Genomic DNA, 18,395 nt, shown 5'->3' with positions numbered 1-18,395 from the left:
CTCCAGACTCTCTTTCCATTCACGTAAAATAAACACTACATCTTTGCTGAAGCACAGCACTAATTACAGAGTTCTCTCATCTTCTTCAGTGGTCCTCAATCTACCTTCTGAGTCAGCTCTTACCTTCCCTGCACGTACCCTATGCCTCAGCCATCTGGACCACTCACTGCTATGTCATCTTGTTTCTTTTTTCATACTGTTTCCTGCTCTGAAGGCCACCTCCCATTTCTGAATGTTCAGATCCTATCCAACTTTCAGTGCGCAACTCAGAGGCACTTTTGTGAGGCTTTCCCCAGTCCTTTCTCTCAACATTTACTTGTACCTATCAAATGCCACTTACACACTTACATTTCTCTCATTTTTAACTAGTGTGTCTACCTTATCTCTAATAAACTGGAAGCTCCTTAAAGCGTGAATTCTTGTCAGCATTTAGTACTTAATAGGGATTTAATAAATGTTTGCCGAGTGACTCATCTAATTACCTGTTTTATGAGGTACCTACCTGAACACACCTTCCTTAGTAGTTTCAGATTTGGTGAAGAAACCTATATTCACTTTATATATACATGGTACAGTAAGAGCAGGAAGTCCTGGGTTTGACAACTTGTTCTGCCACTTAGCTATGTGGACTTTGAGTAAAATATTTAATCTCTCATAGCCTCAGTTACCCTATCAGTAAATTATGGTGTAGTGCCTGCAGATTAAAGTGCTGAAAAAGTATTTAGAACCCCTAGCACAGTTTCACATACTTAGCATAGGGACAATATTTTCCAAAGCTGGGCCACAATATAACCTATCCCACATGCTCTTCTTAAAATGTGACACTGACACTCTTTCCACTGAATAGTGGGGTCTGTGTATCCTCCCTTTGAACCCAGGCAAAGCTCAGTGACTCCCTCAACCAAAAGAATATGGTGAAAGTGACACTATGTGGCCTCTGGGGATATGTCATAAAAATGCCATGCACTTTTACCTTTTTTCCTTGAAATAGGAGCTCTTGGAACACAGTTGCCACGCTGTGAGGTAGGTAAGGTCAAATGGAGAGGCCACGTGTGGGTGTTTCGGCCAACAGCCTCAACTGAGATCCAGCTGATGGCCACCATCGACCCCAAGACATGTGAGTGAGGAAACTTCCCAGATGACTCCAGCCCCAACTCCAGCTAACTGCAATAGCTTGAGATACCCCGTGCAAAAACTGCCTGGTGGTGGGGCACCTGGCTGGCTCAGTCGGTGGAGCATACAACTCTTGATCTCAGGGTCGTGAGTTTGAGCCCCACCTTGTGCATAGTTTACTTTTTTTGAGGGAGAGAGAAAGAGAGGGATGGGGGGAAGCAAGAGTGGGGAGAGAGAGGGAGGGAGAGGGAGGGAGGAGGAGGGAGGGGGGGAGAGAGAGAGAGAGAGGGAGAGAGAGGGAGGGGGAGAGAGAGAGAGAGAGAGAGAGAGAGAGAGAGAGAGAGAGAGAGAGAGAGAGAGAGAGGATCTTCAGCAGGCTCCACGCCCAGCTTGGGGCTTGATCGCACAACCATGAGGTCATGACCTAAGCTGAAATCAAGAGTCACGCACTTAACCACTGAGCCACCCAGGTGCCCCAGAGTTTACTTAAAAACAACAACAACAAAAAAATTGCCTAGTGGAGCCCAGTCAACTCCTGAGCAAGAGATAATAAAAATAATTGTTTTTTTGAGCCACTAAATTCTGGAGTGACTATTACACAGCAATAGATAAACTAAAAATCTGGTGCCCAACACATCCAGCTATTATTGACACAATACCACTGTAAATCTCAGTCTCCTCCCATCCCTTTTTCAAACTGACAGACCTCATCTTTTTACTTTAACCTCACATGGCAGGCATCATCCTTTCATTTAATATAATGAGTGCTTACTATGGGTCAGACCCCATTTTAGACTCTAGGAGATAACAGTGAACAAAACAGAATCCCTGCCTTATGAAGCTTTCAGTCTAGTCAGATAGAGAGAGGGCCAAATGAATCCATAATGTCAAATAACAATTGTTAATGTAATTTAATAAATTACATAGTAATTTATATACAATGTTAGGTAGCAATAAGGGTGATCTTTCATGCTTATTATTTGTCCTTTTCTAGAAATTAAAGGACTCTATTATTCTACCACAAAAACACAAAGTATTCAGAACCATCTCAGTTTAAAATAAAATAAAGGATGTAATATTATTTTGTTTTGTTTCCAAAACATTTCCAAACAATGCCTCACACATTTGTTGGTCTTTCTGGCCATAGTGGCCAAGTGGAAAATCTATAAATTCTAGGTCCCTTCATTAGGTCATAACCATTCATTTTATCAAAGTAATTTGGAATTTTTTATTGTGTCAGTGAGCTTCCAGATTTACCTTTTAAATTTTGTATAATAAATTAATATAATATTTTAGTTTGTGCTTTCTAGTTTTTAAATGCAATATCTTGTGTTGTTAAAATACTTGTGCTTTTCCAGGGCGCCTGGGTGGCGCAGTCGGTTGAGCGTCCGACTTCAGCCAGGTCACGATCTCGCGGTCTGTGAGTTCGAGCCCCGTGTCGGGCTCTGGGCTGATGGCTCAGAGCCTGGAGCCTGTTTCCGATTCTGTGTCTCCCTCTCTCTCTGCCCTTCCCCCGTTCATGCTCTGTCTCTCTCTGTCCCAAAAATAAATAAACGTTGAAAAAAAAATTAAAAAAAAAAAAATACTTGTGCTTTTCCTAATGGCTTACATTGATTAGTAAAATTTTCCTGTAACTTTTTCCTAAGCACTTGGTTCTTAATATGGATGAATATAATGTGCTTATATTATGTGAATTAATGTGAAAAGAAAATATAACTTACAAAAATAAAAGCTGCAGCAACTTTTAAAGAATATACATATTTATAAAATACACATGCATTCTGCAACATACATCTATTCTAAAAAATGAACTTTAATTCACTTCCAAAGTTTACTATCCTGTTTATTTGCCTATAGCATTTTCTAAATTTTGTTTAGTGTTTATTTTTTTATTTTATTTTATTTTTTTATTTAAAAAAAAATTTTTTTTAACGTTTTATTTATTTTTGAGACAGGGAGAGACAGAGCATGAACGGGGGAGGGTCAGAGAGAGAGGGAGACACAGAATCTGAAACAGGCCCCAGGTTCTGAGCAGTCAGCACAGAGCCCGACGTGGGGCTTGAACTCACAGACCGCGAGATCATGACCTGAGCCAAAGTCGGACGCTTAACCGACTGAGCCACCCAGGCGCCCCAGTGTTTGTTTATTTTTGAGAGAGAGAGAGAGACAGACAGAGCATGAGCAGGGAAGGGGCAGAGAGAGAGGGAGACACAGAATCTGAAGCAGGCTTCAGACTCTGAACTGTCAGCACAGAGCCTGATGTGGGACTCAAACTTACGAGCCACAAGATCATGACCTGAGCCGAAGTCAGACGCTTAACTGACTGAGCCACCCAGGCTCCCCTATAGCATTTTCTACCTATTCTTGAATCACAAAACAAAAATAAATCACACACACCAAAAAAAACCCCACTCACACAAATCCACTAATATTTTTTTCTGGTTATAAAAGTCATAGATACTCACTGTGGAAAAACTGGAAAATTTACAATTAATGAATGAATAATGAAATGAATGCCCAGGAGTGCCTGGCTGGCTTAGTTGGAAGAGCATGTGACTCCTGATCTTGGGGTTGTGAGTTCAAGCCCCAAGTTGGGTGTAGAAATTACTAAAAAATAAATATATAAACTTAAGAAAAAAAAAGAAATGAATGCCCAAATGTTTACTGATTACTTTTGAGTAATGAGGATAAATGTAATTATTTAATCTCTCTCTCTCTCTGAGTGTCTCTCTCTCTCTCTCTCTCTCTCTCTCTCACACTCACACTCACACTCACACACACACACACACACACACACACACACTGCATAAAGAAAAATGTTAACGGGGTGCCTGGGTGGCTCAGTCGGTTGGGCGTCCGACTTCGGCTCAGGTCATGATCTCGCGGTCCGTGAGTTCGAGCCCCGCGTCGGTCTCTGTGCTGACAGCTCAGAACCTGGAGCCTGTTTCAGATTCTGTGTCTCCCTCTCTCTCTGACCTTCCCCCATTCATGCTCTGTCTCCCTCTGTCTCAAAAATGAATAAATGTTAAAAAAAAAAAAAAGATTTAAAAAAAAATGTTAACAATCACACAAAAACATTTCCATCATTACAGAAAATTCTACTGTGTAGTATTTCACTATTATACTGCCTCCCAGGACTGGGTATTTTTCTCTCTCTCTCTTTCTCTCTCTCTCTCTTTCTTTTTTTTTTTTCCTGCACAGGGAGAGAGAGTGAGAGCACATGAAGAGAGAAGCACAGAGCCAGAGGGGCAGAGTGAGAGAGAGAATCCCAAGCAGGCTCCACACTGAGCATGGAGCCTAACATGGAGCTCGATCCCAAGACCCAAGCTGAAACCAAGAATGAGATGCTCAACCAAATGAGCCACCCAGGCATCCCACAGCACTAGGATTTGTAGTTAGGCCTCTTGTTTATGGGATCACAATTTCATTGACCAGGCAAATATACACACATGAAATGGTAAACAAGACAAGGCCAGTTAAAAATAAGAGAACTAACTACAAATATTATCGAAGTTCAAAGAAATAAAGAGATACATACAGGTAGATATGGAACAGCCTTCATAAAGGAGACACATATTTATTTATTGACTTAATAATTCATTGAGGGACATGAATACATTGTGCTAGGCTCTATAAGGGCCTGACCTAAGCAAGATTTAGGGGCACTACAGTTTAATAAGAAGATTAACTGTCAACCACCACCTTCACCCTATTTCTGTCATTAATGAGCTGTATGATATTGGGATCTCTAGTCCTTGTGAAGGGGATGATCTCAGACTTCTAGTCTTAAAGTGCTATGATACAAAGAAAAGAGGAAACGAAAAAGGCACCAGAGAATAAGGAAAGCAACTAACTGAAAAGATCCAAAGTTGACAGAATGAGCTATGTTCCTAGAATACAAAGCAGAATAAATGGTGATTTTGCATGGAGGAAACATTCATACATTCAATATATATTTATTGAGTGCCTATTATGTGCCAGGCACCATGCTACAATGGATAAGGATACTATAGTGCTCAAAACAGATAAAAATCCTTTGTTTCTAGAATCTGGCATTCTAGAGGGGAAACAAGTAATTAAAAAAAATAAACAAGAAACTATATTGTGGGGCACCTGGATGGCTCAACTGGTTGAGCATCCGACTTTGGCTCAAGTTCTGATTTAACAGTTTGTGAGTTCAAGCCCCACACTGGGCTCTGTGCTAACAGCTCTGAGCCTGGAGCCTGCTTCGGATTCTGTTTCCCTCTCTCTCTGCCCCTCCCCTGCTCATGCTCTCTCTCAAAAATAAATGAACATGAAAAAAATTAGAAAATAATTTCCTTAGGGGCACCTAGGTGGCTCAGTTGGTTAAATATCTGACTCTTGATTTTGGCTCAGGTCATGATCTCATGATTGGTGATTTCAAGCCCCATGTTGGGCTCTGTGCTGACAGCATGGAGCCTGATTGAGATTCCCTCTTTCTCTCTCTCTCTGTCCCTCCCCCGCTCATGCTCTCTCGCTCTCTCAAAATAAAAAACTTAAAAACTTAAAAAAAAAAAAAGAATTTTCTCATAATTGCAGAGAACTTTATAGGTCATTTAGTACAACCCATTAGATTATTATACCCCTGTTACTCCTCCCAAGTGAGCAACTTGTCTTGACTTGAAATATTTTAATTTTTTTTCATTTACTTATTTATTTAAAGTAAGCTCTAAGTCCAATGTGTGGCTTGAACTCATGACCCTGGGATCAAGAGTTGCATGTTGTACCAACTGAGCCAGTCAGGTGCCCCGGCTTGAACAATGTTAGTGCCTTGATCTACCTCCATAGACCAGACAGCCCATCCATCCTCAAATAGCTCTTTTAGACTCTAATAGCACAGAAATCTGTTTCCTAGTAATGTCTAGTCTTTATTCCTTTTTAGGGACACTTTGTACACTACATGCTTCAGATATTTGAAGACAGTCTTCAAGTCTTCTCTCAGATTTCTCTTCTCTTCAGGTTAAAGTTAACCAGTTGTTTTAACTCTTTTCTGAGTGACATGGTCTTATGCTTTGTAATGATAAGTTAAGGGAGTCTCAACTGCAAGCCAGAAAAACTGACTTTGGGTAACTTACATTATGTAACATAAGATTTATTGGAAGATAGGAGGTAGAGCACAGAACTGAGGAAAAGCTAAAGAATCAGGTCTTTGGGAACAAATACAGAGCAGTTCCAGTATCCACATATTAGGAATTAATCCATGGTTGTGATGAAGGAAGCTTGTCACTGTGTCACTCAACCTAACACTCAAATGAAAAGAGGAATACATCTATTTGCCTAACGTCTATTGGCCTAACCTGGGTCACGTACCCACCTACTAGGTCAGGGATGGACTGTTTCCTCAAAGCAAAACTGAGCTGCTATTCCCTGAAAAACCTACACTGGATGCTGGGCAGGCTGAAACAACTTATGTTCACTAAATTCTCTCAAAATGTGACATCTCAAATCCAACGTAAGAATCCAGGTGTAGAGGAGGAGGAAAGCCAAGGTATAGCCCCCCACACTTGCTGTATGACCTTGCGCAAGTGACCGAACTCTGCCTCAGTTCCTATCTGTAAGAAGGTGGTGGTCACAACAACACTTTGTTGTACCTGCAGCAACCAAATAAGAAAATGTATGTGAAACACTTTATAAACTCAAAGCTAACTACAGTAGCCAACACTTGCTGACTGCCTATCAGAGTCACATTGCACAGATTATTTTATTACATAATTATTTTTATTTATTTACATAGATTATTTCAAAACAACCCTATGAAGTAGAAGATTATGAGCACGAACTCTGGAGTCTGACTACCCAGGTTCAAATCCTGACTCCATCACTTATTTCTGAGACCTTGAACAAGTTACTTAGCTTGTGATTGTTTCCTCACCTTAAGTGGGCATAATTCTAACAATTGTGATTATGAAGACCGAGGTAATATAAGTAAAACTCTTAGAATGTGCTGAGTATATAATAAACACCCAACAAATATTAGCTGTTACTATGGTGGTAGCAGTAGTAGGTATCCCAATTTTACAAATGAGCAAAATGAGGCATTGGGAAGTTAACATCACTTGTGTTAAGTTTTCAAAGTTTAACGTGGAAGAGCAGAATTTGAACTTCATTGTAAGTGTTCCTAATTACTATACTCCATACACTTTGAAAGTGGAGGGGGAAAAAAAAGTGGTATTTGGACTTTAACCCTAACTTCAAGTCACACAAATTAAGGATATTTACAAACGAAACTCAAACACAAGAAGAAGGAAATGAACTGTTGATACACGTCTTTAGAATGTTAGCTAGAAGGCTAATCAGATCTCTAGAGAAGACCAGGAATATTCATATTATTTTGTTAAGGAAGAAAAGTCTTTACCTCTATTGGAAATCAGCCCCTTACCAAGGGTAAGCCTTCTGATTAGTGCTTTCAATATAATTTTTTTTTTTTTGCTTTTTTAAAGATTTTATTCTTAAGTAACCTCTATATCTAACATGGGGCTCGAACTTACAACCCCGAGATAAAGAGTCACATGTCCCACCGACTGAGCCAGCCAGGTGCCCCTCAATCTCACTTCTAATGTTTATTTATTTATTTATTTATTTATTGAGAGAGAGAGAGAGAGAGAGAGAGAGAGAGAACGCGCGCGCAAGGGAGCACATGAGCAGGGGAGGGGCAGAGTGGGGGTCGGGGACAGAGGATCAGAAGCGGCCTCTGTGCTGACAGCAGAGAGCCCGATGCGGGGCTTGAACTCACAAATCATGCGATCATGACCTGAGCCGAAGTCAGATGCTTAACTGAGTCACCCAGGTGTTCCCTGAATCTCATTTCTAATGTTACTCTTATTGACAAAGTTACTTAATAATGCCAAAGAAGTTAACTTCTCCAAAACAATTCACATTAGCAGAGAAAAAAACTATACATACCAAACCTGCATCACACTTAGAAAAAGTAGGAATGTGTTTATAACCGAGAGAGAGGCATAATGTCAGAAGATGCAGTTAACCGTGTCCACCAAAAAAATAAATAAATAAACATTTCTCATTTATGAATCAAGACCATCAATGAGGCTAAATGTTCGAAAAGGAAAGATAATTATATGGATACTATCCAAACAATGGTGTCTTCAAAATCAGTTCCTAAGCCACACTAAAAGTAAGCTTTGTTATTTGTCATACAGTACTACTCAGAGTACTACCGTGTTCTGAATACCACATCCGATGAAGTATTCATTCAACAGATACTTAGTGATTACCTAGGGGGAAGTGGTGAAAAAGACAGAGGCCCTACTCTCATGGAGCTTACACTGTAGGCAGGTATTACAAAAAAGAAATTGAGGCTCAGTTCCCAGGACTGTCAGACTCTATTTCGACTGTATCATCTCTCACGGGCAAGATACAGCTTCTCCTAAAAGTCTACACCTAATCATGCAGTCCTGACAGCATGGAACAATTTAGAGTTTCTCTCTGGTGGCAGTCCAGAGTCACTTTCTCAGTGAAGTATTCTTCCCCCAACTCCCAAGAGCAAAGATTGCTTGGTCAGTAGTTTAACACATCATGTTGACATGTATACAATTCTTTTTCTTCCCTCATTAGTCCCTAACTCCCTCAGGGCAAGAACCATGTCTTAATCTCTTTATATGTCTAGAAGATGGTGGAGCAGATACTCAATAAATAGCTGAGTGGAGCTCACGAAAACATTTCAACAGAGTAGACAGTGGGAGCCAGACTGCAATGAACCAAGGAGTCCAAGGAAATGACGGGCATAGTGTTTGCCCTTCAAGAACAAGCCCAGAAAGGAAAAGAAGAGAAATGGAAGTAGTTCAAAGAAGAAATGTGATCACAGGAAGGTTTTATATTTTTTTAAGAATAAGCAAGATTTGAACTTATTTTTTTTGTAAGGTAGTAGAGCACAATTAGAAAGAGCAGATGGGGGGGCGCCTGGGTGGCGCAGTCGGTTAAGCGTCCGACTTCAGCCAGGTCACGATCTCGCGGTCCGTGAGTTCGAGCCCCGCGTCAGGCTCAGAGCCTCGAGCCTGTTTCCTATTCTGTGTCTCCCTCTCTCTCTGCCCCTCCCCTGTTCATGCTCTGTCTCTCTCTGTCCTAAAAATAAATAAACGTTGAAAAAAAAAATTTTTTTTAAATAAAAAAAATAATAATAAAAAAAAGAGCAGATGGGGCACCTGGGTGGCTCAGTGGGTTGGGTTTCTGACTTTGGCTCAGGTAATGATCTCACGGTTCGTGGGTTCAAGCCCCACGTCGGACTCTGTGCTGACAGCGCAGAGCCTGGAGCCTGCTTCCGATTCTGTGTCTCCCTCTCTCTGCCCCTCCCCCACTCGTGCTCTCTCAAAAACGAATAAACATTAAAAAAAATAAAAAATAAAATAAAAAGAGCAGAGATGGCAGAGTCAGATAGGCTTGAATGTGAATCTGTTACTTACAATGTCTATAGGCAAATCACTTAACCTCTGTACTTCAACTTGACATACATAAAAAGAGAATGGGGGCACCCGGGTGTCTCAGTTGGTTAAGCAACCAACTTCAGCTCAGGTCATGATCTCATAGTTCATGAGTTGGAGCCTTGGATCAGGCTCTGTGAACACACAGCGCCTGCTTGGAATTTCTCTCACCTCTCTCTCTGCCTCTCCACGGCTTGCGCTCTCTCTGTCTCTCTCAAAAAATAAATAAACGTTTACAAGAAACGAAATTTTAAAAAAAGAGAGAATGATAATACCTACACCTCACTGTGACAATTACAGCACTTGGCAAACAGAAGAAATCCAATAAATGGTATTGATGATTATTATTGTATGCAGAAAGAAGCCTGGTCTCTGATGTTCTAAACCCTCTTGCGTAGCTTGTGCTTCAGTCCGGATTTCCTATCTCAGTCTATGTGTTACTATGTGACGGCTCAGCCAGTTGAGCGTCCGACACTTGATTTCGGCTCAGGTCACGATCACGGTTCATGGGGTGGAGCCCTGGGTCAAGCTCTGCGCTGGTGGCATGGAACCTGCTTGGGATTCTCTCTCTCTCAATCTCTCTCTCTCCCCCCCACCCCCCCACTCACATGCAAGCATGCACACACACTCTCTCTAAAATAAATAAATAAGTAAACATTTTTAAAAATATGTATGATGGCAAGGAAACAAGATCCTGACTTCTTTGTGTACCACCCTCTGTGCTCTTCCACTTCCTTGTGACAGTCTGCATGAGCTCATGAATGGCTGCTGTGGAAAATTACTGATGTCACCAGCTGAGGAAATAGACACAATCTGGAGAACAAGCCAATGAAACTGATGTTAAATCATCAAATGCACAAGATTCTGGGCTCCTGCCAAAACTCATTGAGCACTAAGAAGAGAGAAACTGAAAACACAAACACACAGGACGTGGTTTAACTTCCTAAGCCAACAAGGTGTTCCCGGCATCCACCCCAGGCACAGAGAGATGGCTGTCTGATAAAAGGGATGGTTTCTCCAGAGTTCCTGTCTCAATATTTCACCCTAATGTCAGACTCCTTTCTGTCAGGTGCTATTCCAGTTCACCAACTTTTCCGTCAACCTGACAAGTTTCCAAATTCACAAGATTAGCATGCTTTTTGAAAATCTTTAAGCAAGTATTGTTCACAGCCTTTTAAAGTTGATGCTCTGGTGCTTGCCGCGGCAGCACGTATACTAACTGAAGTTAATGCTCCGCTCACGTTCACCTGTTACTCGTTACCGGATCAACAGAAACACCTCACCCCCCTCCCCTCTCAACCAGATCACACACCTCCATGCTTAAGAAGGGACACAGGGAAGAAGACTCAAGTGCAGGCTCCAAGGGACACAGGGAAGAAGACTCAAGTGCAGGCTCCTGTGACAATTTTAGTGATGCTGAGGCTACATCTACCTGGGATTACTGGAAGACAAGAAAGATACTGACCTCCATTCAAAATCAATTACAAATTAATCATGGAGAACAGAAATAAATATAGAAAACAAAGACGATATAACTACCGATTGGAGTTCGGAGAAAACTGGAAGATAGGGAAAAGAAGATGAGGAAGAAAAGAAGTAGGAAATATATGTGTATCAACAAACGTAATCACAAACATAACCACAAAAGCTACAAGTAATCAAGTCAAGGTTGAAAACTCAGTTTTTGTGAATCTGGGTCTCATTAGGAACTTGAATTTACCAAGAAAGAATAAGAAAGAAGGGTAAAGAATATTCCAGGGCACCTCCAATAACCCACCAAAAAGCCAGTAACCCACCACAGATTTCACTTGCAGCAGAAGATACTGCAAAATAAGGCAGTCACCTGTCACAGAAAAAAAACTTTAGAACACCTTTTTTCCCCTCCATATAAAAAGCATCCTGGTTCATTAAACTAAGTATAATTCTCGGAATTCCGATCCTAACCACGCTGGGTGATCCTGGCTAACACATGCCTCAGTTTCCCCAATGTTAAAATACAAACACATGACGGTGTGTAACGAGTCTCAGCCTCGATCTGAGCCTGTGTCCTGACCCCGGACCTGAATCTTCGACGGAAAGTCACAAGTTCAAGCCAAGGAAGAGCTGGCAGTTTAAATGTGCCCAAGGCAGCTTTAAAAAAAAAAAAAAAAAAAAAAAGGGGTTCCCGGGCTGAGTTGCGGTTTCTGCTGAGGGGGATGTATACGGGCTCGAGCCTCCACGGCACCGAGGCTCTGGCGCCGGCGGCCCTGTTCCCGCTGGCGGGGCTCGGAGGCCGCCCCCGCCCAGAGGAGGGACGCGAGGGCGCAGCTGTTCGGGGTCCGAGCCCAGCCGCCGCCCCGCAGGCCCGGCACCCGCACCGCGAGAGCCCGCGCCCAGAGCCCCCATCCAACGCGGGCACCTGCGAGGTCCGGCCCCGCCGCTCTCCCCGGCCTCGGCCAGTCCTTCTCCCCTCGTCGGCCCCGTCTGCCTGTCAGTCCGTCCGTCAGTCGGTCTGCCCACAGTCGCCCCCGCACCCTCACCGTGGGGGGGCAGGTGTGGGCGCCGGGCCCCACAGACACAGCGAGTCTCCGCCGACCTCTCCCTCCGCACTCACCTGCGCGGCGCGGGATGTCCAGCTGTCCAGCCGCCGCCAGTCCCCGCCACCTCAGTGCCAACGCGGGTCAGGCTCGCGTCTCCGCGGCTCTGCAGCTGGGACCCAGTCAGCGCTCGGCGGCGCCACCGCGCACGCGCACTGGGCCGAGTCGAAGGGGTTGGGAGGGGTGCGGGGGCCGCGGGGCATGGTGGGGGCTGTAGTCGTCTGGGTCGGCTGGGCTGTGGCGGAGCTGGGGTCCGCGCGCTCACTGACCCAGCACGCGAGCCTCCTTTCCGAGCCGAGCTCTGGTTCCCCGGCGGGCTGGGGCACAGACGACCTTAGAAGCCCATTTTTAGCTCAGCGATACCCACTGGCCTTCCGTCCGCGCTGCAGTCCGAGGCGCTCAGGGCAACATGAAGTGGACGAGCAGTCGGGATGCGGGATAGGGGCGGCTGGACGCTGGAGAGGAGCGGCCCTTACTTGATGTCCGTTTTCTAAATATTTAAGTGCCTTCTTCACAAGTGTACAGAACCAGCCCTAGACCAGCCTGATCCACTCTTACACAATTCACAAGCCCTGGAAAGAGCCACAAATTGGAACAAATTTGGTTGAGGGCATGCCAGAGAAATTCACTCTCCGGGGATATATAATGCAGCGGGTGTAGTCAGAAGCCTGCGTTTGAGTCACTCAACAACGCTAACACTTAGCTCATCCATAAGATGAGAATGTGAATTTATGGTTATGAGAACTAGATGCTGTTGGAGGAAATGTTAAAGCACAGTACAAATGAACAGTCCAGGAGGGTAGCAGGCCCACCTCCATTTGATACCCAGGTCCTAGCAGACATCAGATTCTATCCTGAAACAAACAATAGTATTTCAGAAATAGTATTCCTAGAAATTTCACCCTACTCTGAAGAGATAAATTTCGTTTTAGAGCTGCTTATTAACCTACGCATGGGTGACTAATGGTGTTCCAAGGGGGTGATGGTTGGGTCGATGGATGGAACCATCAGTGAAATCTACACGCACTACAAGCCTGTCTCAGTCCTGACCTCACTGTATTATGCTCACTTTGCAAAGCAATTTCATGTTACTTACAACATCCCTGTGAAAGCTGGATGAATTTCACCATTTGAATTTTACATAGTACCTGGTCAAACTAATAAGTTGCAGAGCTCTGAACCCAGTTTCTGGGGCCAAATTCACTATCCTTCCCAACCACACCACCCTTTCAAATTCTGCTTTCTTAAACCAACTAAACTAAACCCTCTGAAACCCATTGCCTTAGAGCAACGGATTCCAGATTTTTTGGTTGTGGTAACATATCATGTCACAACTCGCAAGGGTTATATTTCGTAAGTGCTGACAGCGCAGGGCCTGACTCGGGGCTCGATCTCATGAAACACAAGATCCTGACCTGAACCAAAATTAAGAGTCCGATGCTTAACCAACTGAGCCACCCAGATGCCCTGAAAAAATGCCACTTTATTAAAAGCTTCCTAGAATGCCACTCAAGGCAAAGCCCTTCTCAATTTGTGCCACAGGAAGGGTGGATGGAGCCAGGTGTATTGAAGAAATTCGGCCAAGCACCGAGCCGGTGAGAAAAACAGCATCTGCGTCATGCTGAAGGGTAGATTACAAGATGATAAAAACAAAGGAAGTAGTGTGGATTTGTTGAAGTTACATCCCGAGAGCACCTTTTCTCAGTGGTGCTTGATGAACTTTAGGTGTGTTCAAATGTTAAACTGTATATGTCCCATTATTGAAGAGCCATTCAGCACTTTGTGTAGTTCTGCTTCTGGTTCCTGGAACCAAAAGCTCCAGGAGGGCAGACTGGCTTGTCCACTACTGTATTCCCAGGACACAGCAGGGCACTGAAAAAAATGTGTTAAATTATGAAATCTGGATCAGAAACAAAATATTGTTTAAATACTTATTTCCTCCAAGTTATTACCAAAGAAATGCTTTCTAAATGTGAAGTATGATTTGACTCTTTTCTTTCTTGGAAGAAATGAGGGGTACCTGAGAGGCTCAGTTGATTAAGTGACTGACTCTTCATCTTGGCTCAGGTCTTGATCTCAGGGTCCCAAGTTCAAAGCCCTGTGCTGGGCTCCCTGATGAGCATGGAAACCACTTAAAAAATAAAATGAGCAACTTAGCTGTTTAAGGAACTATGGCTTTTTTTTCCTACAACCACTTGGAAAAGCTGCCTTGAGGGACCTGAGGCTGAGGGTTGCATAAAAGCTCAAGGGACCTCTGTTCATCACACTCAGGACCTGCTTCCTTCCACTTAACCTCCACCAGCCTCTTGCGCTCCCGCTGGCACCATGCTGAGGAAGGCCCTGATAGTCACAGCCTGGTTTACCTTGGCTGTGGCTTACCCTGTAATACTCCCGGAGTCCCCCACCGACCTGGAGTCATCCACCACCACAGAATTCACTGCCACCTTGGAGTGGACCACTGACCCAGAGTCCCCCACCGACCTGGAGTTGTCCACCACCGCGGAGTCCACTGCTGCCCTGAAGTTGACCACTGACCCAGAGTTCTCCACCGATCTGGAATTTTCCACTGACCTGGAGTCCTCCACCGACCTGGAGTCCACGGCCACCCCAGAGCCAACCACTGACCTACTCTCCATTGGTGTAGAATCGACCACGGATGTGCATCTTGAGAACACACCAACCTTTGAATTATCTACTGAAGTGGAATCAAACACTGATAGCTCTGACGAAGCAACTGCTGAGGCTACAGAAAATGTCACTGCCACTTATTCAGAAGAGCCCATGACTAGAGGACCAGAAGAGCCCAGCACCTCCGTGGGAAGCAACGAGTATGCCTAAGTACCTTTTTAAAATGAAGCAGATTTTCCATTAGTTGTGACCATCACCCTTCTAACCACAACTTTCTGAGAAGATTCTGAGCTTCTGAACAAGGCTTCCACCCCATTATTGGAGATTGAATATTATAAAGGCCTAGATGTACCTGTTGAAGATAAACAGAGTGACAGGAGTTGCACCCACACAAAGGAGGGGTGTCTTTTAACAGTGTCCCATTTCGCAGGGGCTCAATAAATGTTGATTAGAATTGAATTTTGAAAAAAAAAAGGAACTATGGAATGAATCCCTTTGAGATCTGTTCATTATGTTTGCATTTCTGCTTTATGTATATTTTATTTTTTTAAAGATTTTACTTTTAACTAATCTCTCCCTCCAACGTGGGGCTCAAACTCACAACCCTGAAATCAAGAGTCACATGCTCCACCGACTGAGCCAGCCAGGTGCCCCTACTTTATGTATTTTAAATACATTTGGCGTGTGCTCTTGCAACCAGCACTATCCTAATTATAACTTTTTAAAGTTTGAAGCTAAATTACTAGTTAACAATTAGCATTTAAAGCCCTGGTTTTAGACTTCTCAGGAAGTTACAGCCACCCAGTGAAAGGCTGCATCATTCGTGGATGGAAACGAACTCGAGGCATTCCTGGTCTCTGTTTCCCTCCTGATCTCACATGTGGCCTCTTGAAACCACTATTCTGCTGGACCTTATTTCTTAGCACCCCCCTGTGGGGATTAGGGACAAGGGGGTCTGCAGTAGTTTGCAAGGATCTCTTCAAACTCTTTCCACTCCAGCTTGGCCTGGGATGTTACCTAATCACAGTTTCTGGACCACTATACAAGAGGAGGGCCCAGTAAAAGTAACTGAACATGCAATACCAAGTAAGGCATTGGAATCCGAAAGGGCAGGTCATATATGGTTTTGTAAGGCCAAAGGGCATTGTTTATGAGCAGAGAGAGAGGGCCTCTTGTTTTCATCCACCCAAAAACCCGCATTTCATTTGACCTTTTGTCCAAGTATTTTCCTATAGATCATCATGTCCTCTGAAGTGCTCATCTTGAAATCTGGGCCAGAAACGCAGATCAGTTTCTTCCTGAGTTTGGACTTTTCATGAAGGTAAAAATTACCCCCATACTCACCACTTACTCCATTTTCCCCAGAAATTTGGCCTCTAAGAATTTCTCTGTACACAGAGAATTTTCTCTGCACGTAATGAAGAATAAAGTCACACCAGATCCAGAATGGAAAACCAAATTCTGCCTTGACTCCTAGTTTTGTTCCAGATCAGCTAAATTAGAGCTAAATTTTGTGTCAGTTAGACCACATCTCTGATAAAGAACATACCTTATAAGTAATGTATATGAATTCCAGTACTTAAAAAGTGTTATGACTTAATGTAATTTGTCCTAGATGGGATCCTGGGACAAAAAAAGGAATTAGCTAAAAACTAAGGACTTTATTTGATGGAGGGCCTGGGTGTCTCAGTTGGTTGAGCGTCCAACTCTTGATTTCGGTTCAGGTCATGATGTCATGGTTTATGGGTTAAAGCCCTGTGTTGAGCTCAGTACTGACAGCGCAGAGCCTGCTTGGGATTCTCTCTCCCTCTCTCTCTCCCTCCTCTGCTCTCTCTCTCAAAATAAATAAAAATTAAAAACAAAAACAAGTGAAAAAACTAAGGACTTTATTTGATAATGTATCGATATTGATTAATTGTACCATACTAATGTAAGATGTGAATAAGGAACATCAAGTATGGGGTATATGGGAATTCTGTACCATCTTTGCAATCTAAAACTATTCTAAAATTTAGCTTAAATAAAAATTGCATTAAAAACTTGAAAAAATACACAAGAGCTGAAAGAAAATAAAAACTACCTTAAATTCATTATCCAAGAAACCACACATTATTTCATTATATAGCTTTCCAGGCTTTTTTTCCCCCAACTTTTTACTTTCTTTCAGGTAAGCTGTATGCTCAACGTGGGGCTTGAACTCATGATCCTGGAATCGAGTCATATGCTTCATCAACTGAGTCAGCCAGGTGTCCCAACTTCATTTATTTATATGCTTATTTATTTTGAGAGAGAGAGGGTGTGCGAGCAAGTAGGGGAAAGATGGTGGGGGGTGGGGGGAAGTAGGAGAGAATCCCAAGCAGGCTCCATGCTTAGCATAGAGCCTGACTCGGAGCTCAATCTTACGACTGTGAGATCACAGCCTGAGCTGAAATAATGAGTTTGACACCCAACCAACCCAGCCACCCAGGCGCTCCCTTATTTTTTATGCTGGCTCATTCCTCATTCTTTGGCTGGTTCAAGTTCAGGATGTACTCTCTTCCATGGCAGGCACACCAAACCAACAGCATCCTCCTTAAAATTTAGCCTGCTCCCTGACTGGTTGGCAAACTCTCTCCCAGGCTCAAAAATGAAAATGGCGCTTCCTGAGTACCTTAGGTCAGATCCTATGCTATGCAATTTCAGTCAGCTAGTCCTCACATCTATCTGGGATTTACATCACCATTCTGGAGGCACCTAACCTCTGTGCTTCTACTTAAGGACAGGAAGCTCTCCTGGTTATCAAATGAAATCTACCATCAGCCAGGGGAAGAGAGCAGTACCTAGGTGTCTGACTGCAGCTGAACAGAAGCTGGTTATCCCACAGTTTGCCCAGATCTTGATTTTTGGATAGTTCAGACCCTGGAGTTTAGATCACTGGTTAACTGAATTCAATATAATCTTCAAGAAGGCACGAGTTCTCTTCTTAGCCAACCTGCAGCCCACCCAAATACCTTTAATTAAAATGTTAAACGGGGAAGCCTGGCTGGCTCAGTCGGTGGAGCATATGACGCTTGATCTTGGGAGTGGTAAGTTCAAGCCCTATGTTGGGTGTAAAGATTACTTTAAAAAAATTAATTAAAAAATAAAGTCTTTAAAAAATGTCAAATGGGCAGGACACCTGGCTGGCTCAGTACGTTGAGCTTCTGACTCTTCATTTTGGTTCAGGTCACAATCTCAGGGTCATGGGATCAAGCTCCGTGTCCAGCTGTGCTGAGCGTGGAGCCTTAAGATTCTCGCTCTCCTTCTGCCCCTCTCCCCCGTTTGCACACTCTCTGAAAGAAAAAAAACAACAAAACCCACCCAAATAACCCAGGAAGAAAAACCAGACAAACCACCAATTATTAGAGATCAGAAGTCTGTCATCACAAGACCGCCATTTATTTTTCAGGAGGAAATGTATTTATTTTTAAATGTTTATTTATTTTTGAGGTGGAGGGGAGGGGCAGAGGGTAGGAGAGCATCTCACGCAGGCTCCATGCTGTCAGCTCAGAGCCTGGAACCTGCTTCAGATTCTGTGCCTCCCTCTCTCCCTGCCCCTTCCCTGCTCACACAGTCTCTCTCTCCCTCAAAATAAACATTAAAA

The 18,395-nt window shown here is 43.4% G+C and overlaps 1 protein-coding gene across 5 annotated transcripts in view; it reads right to left on the bottom strand.

The window, feature by feature from the left end:
* SGSM3 (small G protein signaling modulator 3) overlaps positions 1–12,313 on the bottom strand; it is a 50,951-nt gene extending 38,638 nt beyond the window's left edge. For 3 of the 5 annotated variants that reach the window (XM_023257510.2, XM_023257513.2, XR_006601141.1), the window contains exon 1: positions 12,163–12,313. The gene's annotated coding sequence lies outside the window, so the exon portion shown is untranslated. Of the gene's footprint in view, positions 1–11,365; positions 11,388–12,162 lie in introns of those variants that run through there. The other 2 variants (XM_023257511.2, XM_045062427.1) reach the window with 2 other exon arrangements.
* Between the last annotated feature and the right edge of the window lie 6,082 nt (positions 12,314–18,395).

Source organism: Felis catus, chromosome B4 (assembly GCF_018350175.1).
Source record: "Felis catus isolate Fca126 chromosome B4, F.catus_Fca126_mat1.0, whole genome shotgun sequence".
In the NCBI taxonomy this organism is placed as follows: domain Eukaryota; kingdom Metazoa; phylum Chordata; class Mammalia; order Carnivora; family Felidae; genus Felis; species Felis catus.
Note: the sequence above shows the minus strand (reverse complement) of the source record. Positions and strands in the feature narration are given on the sequence as shown.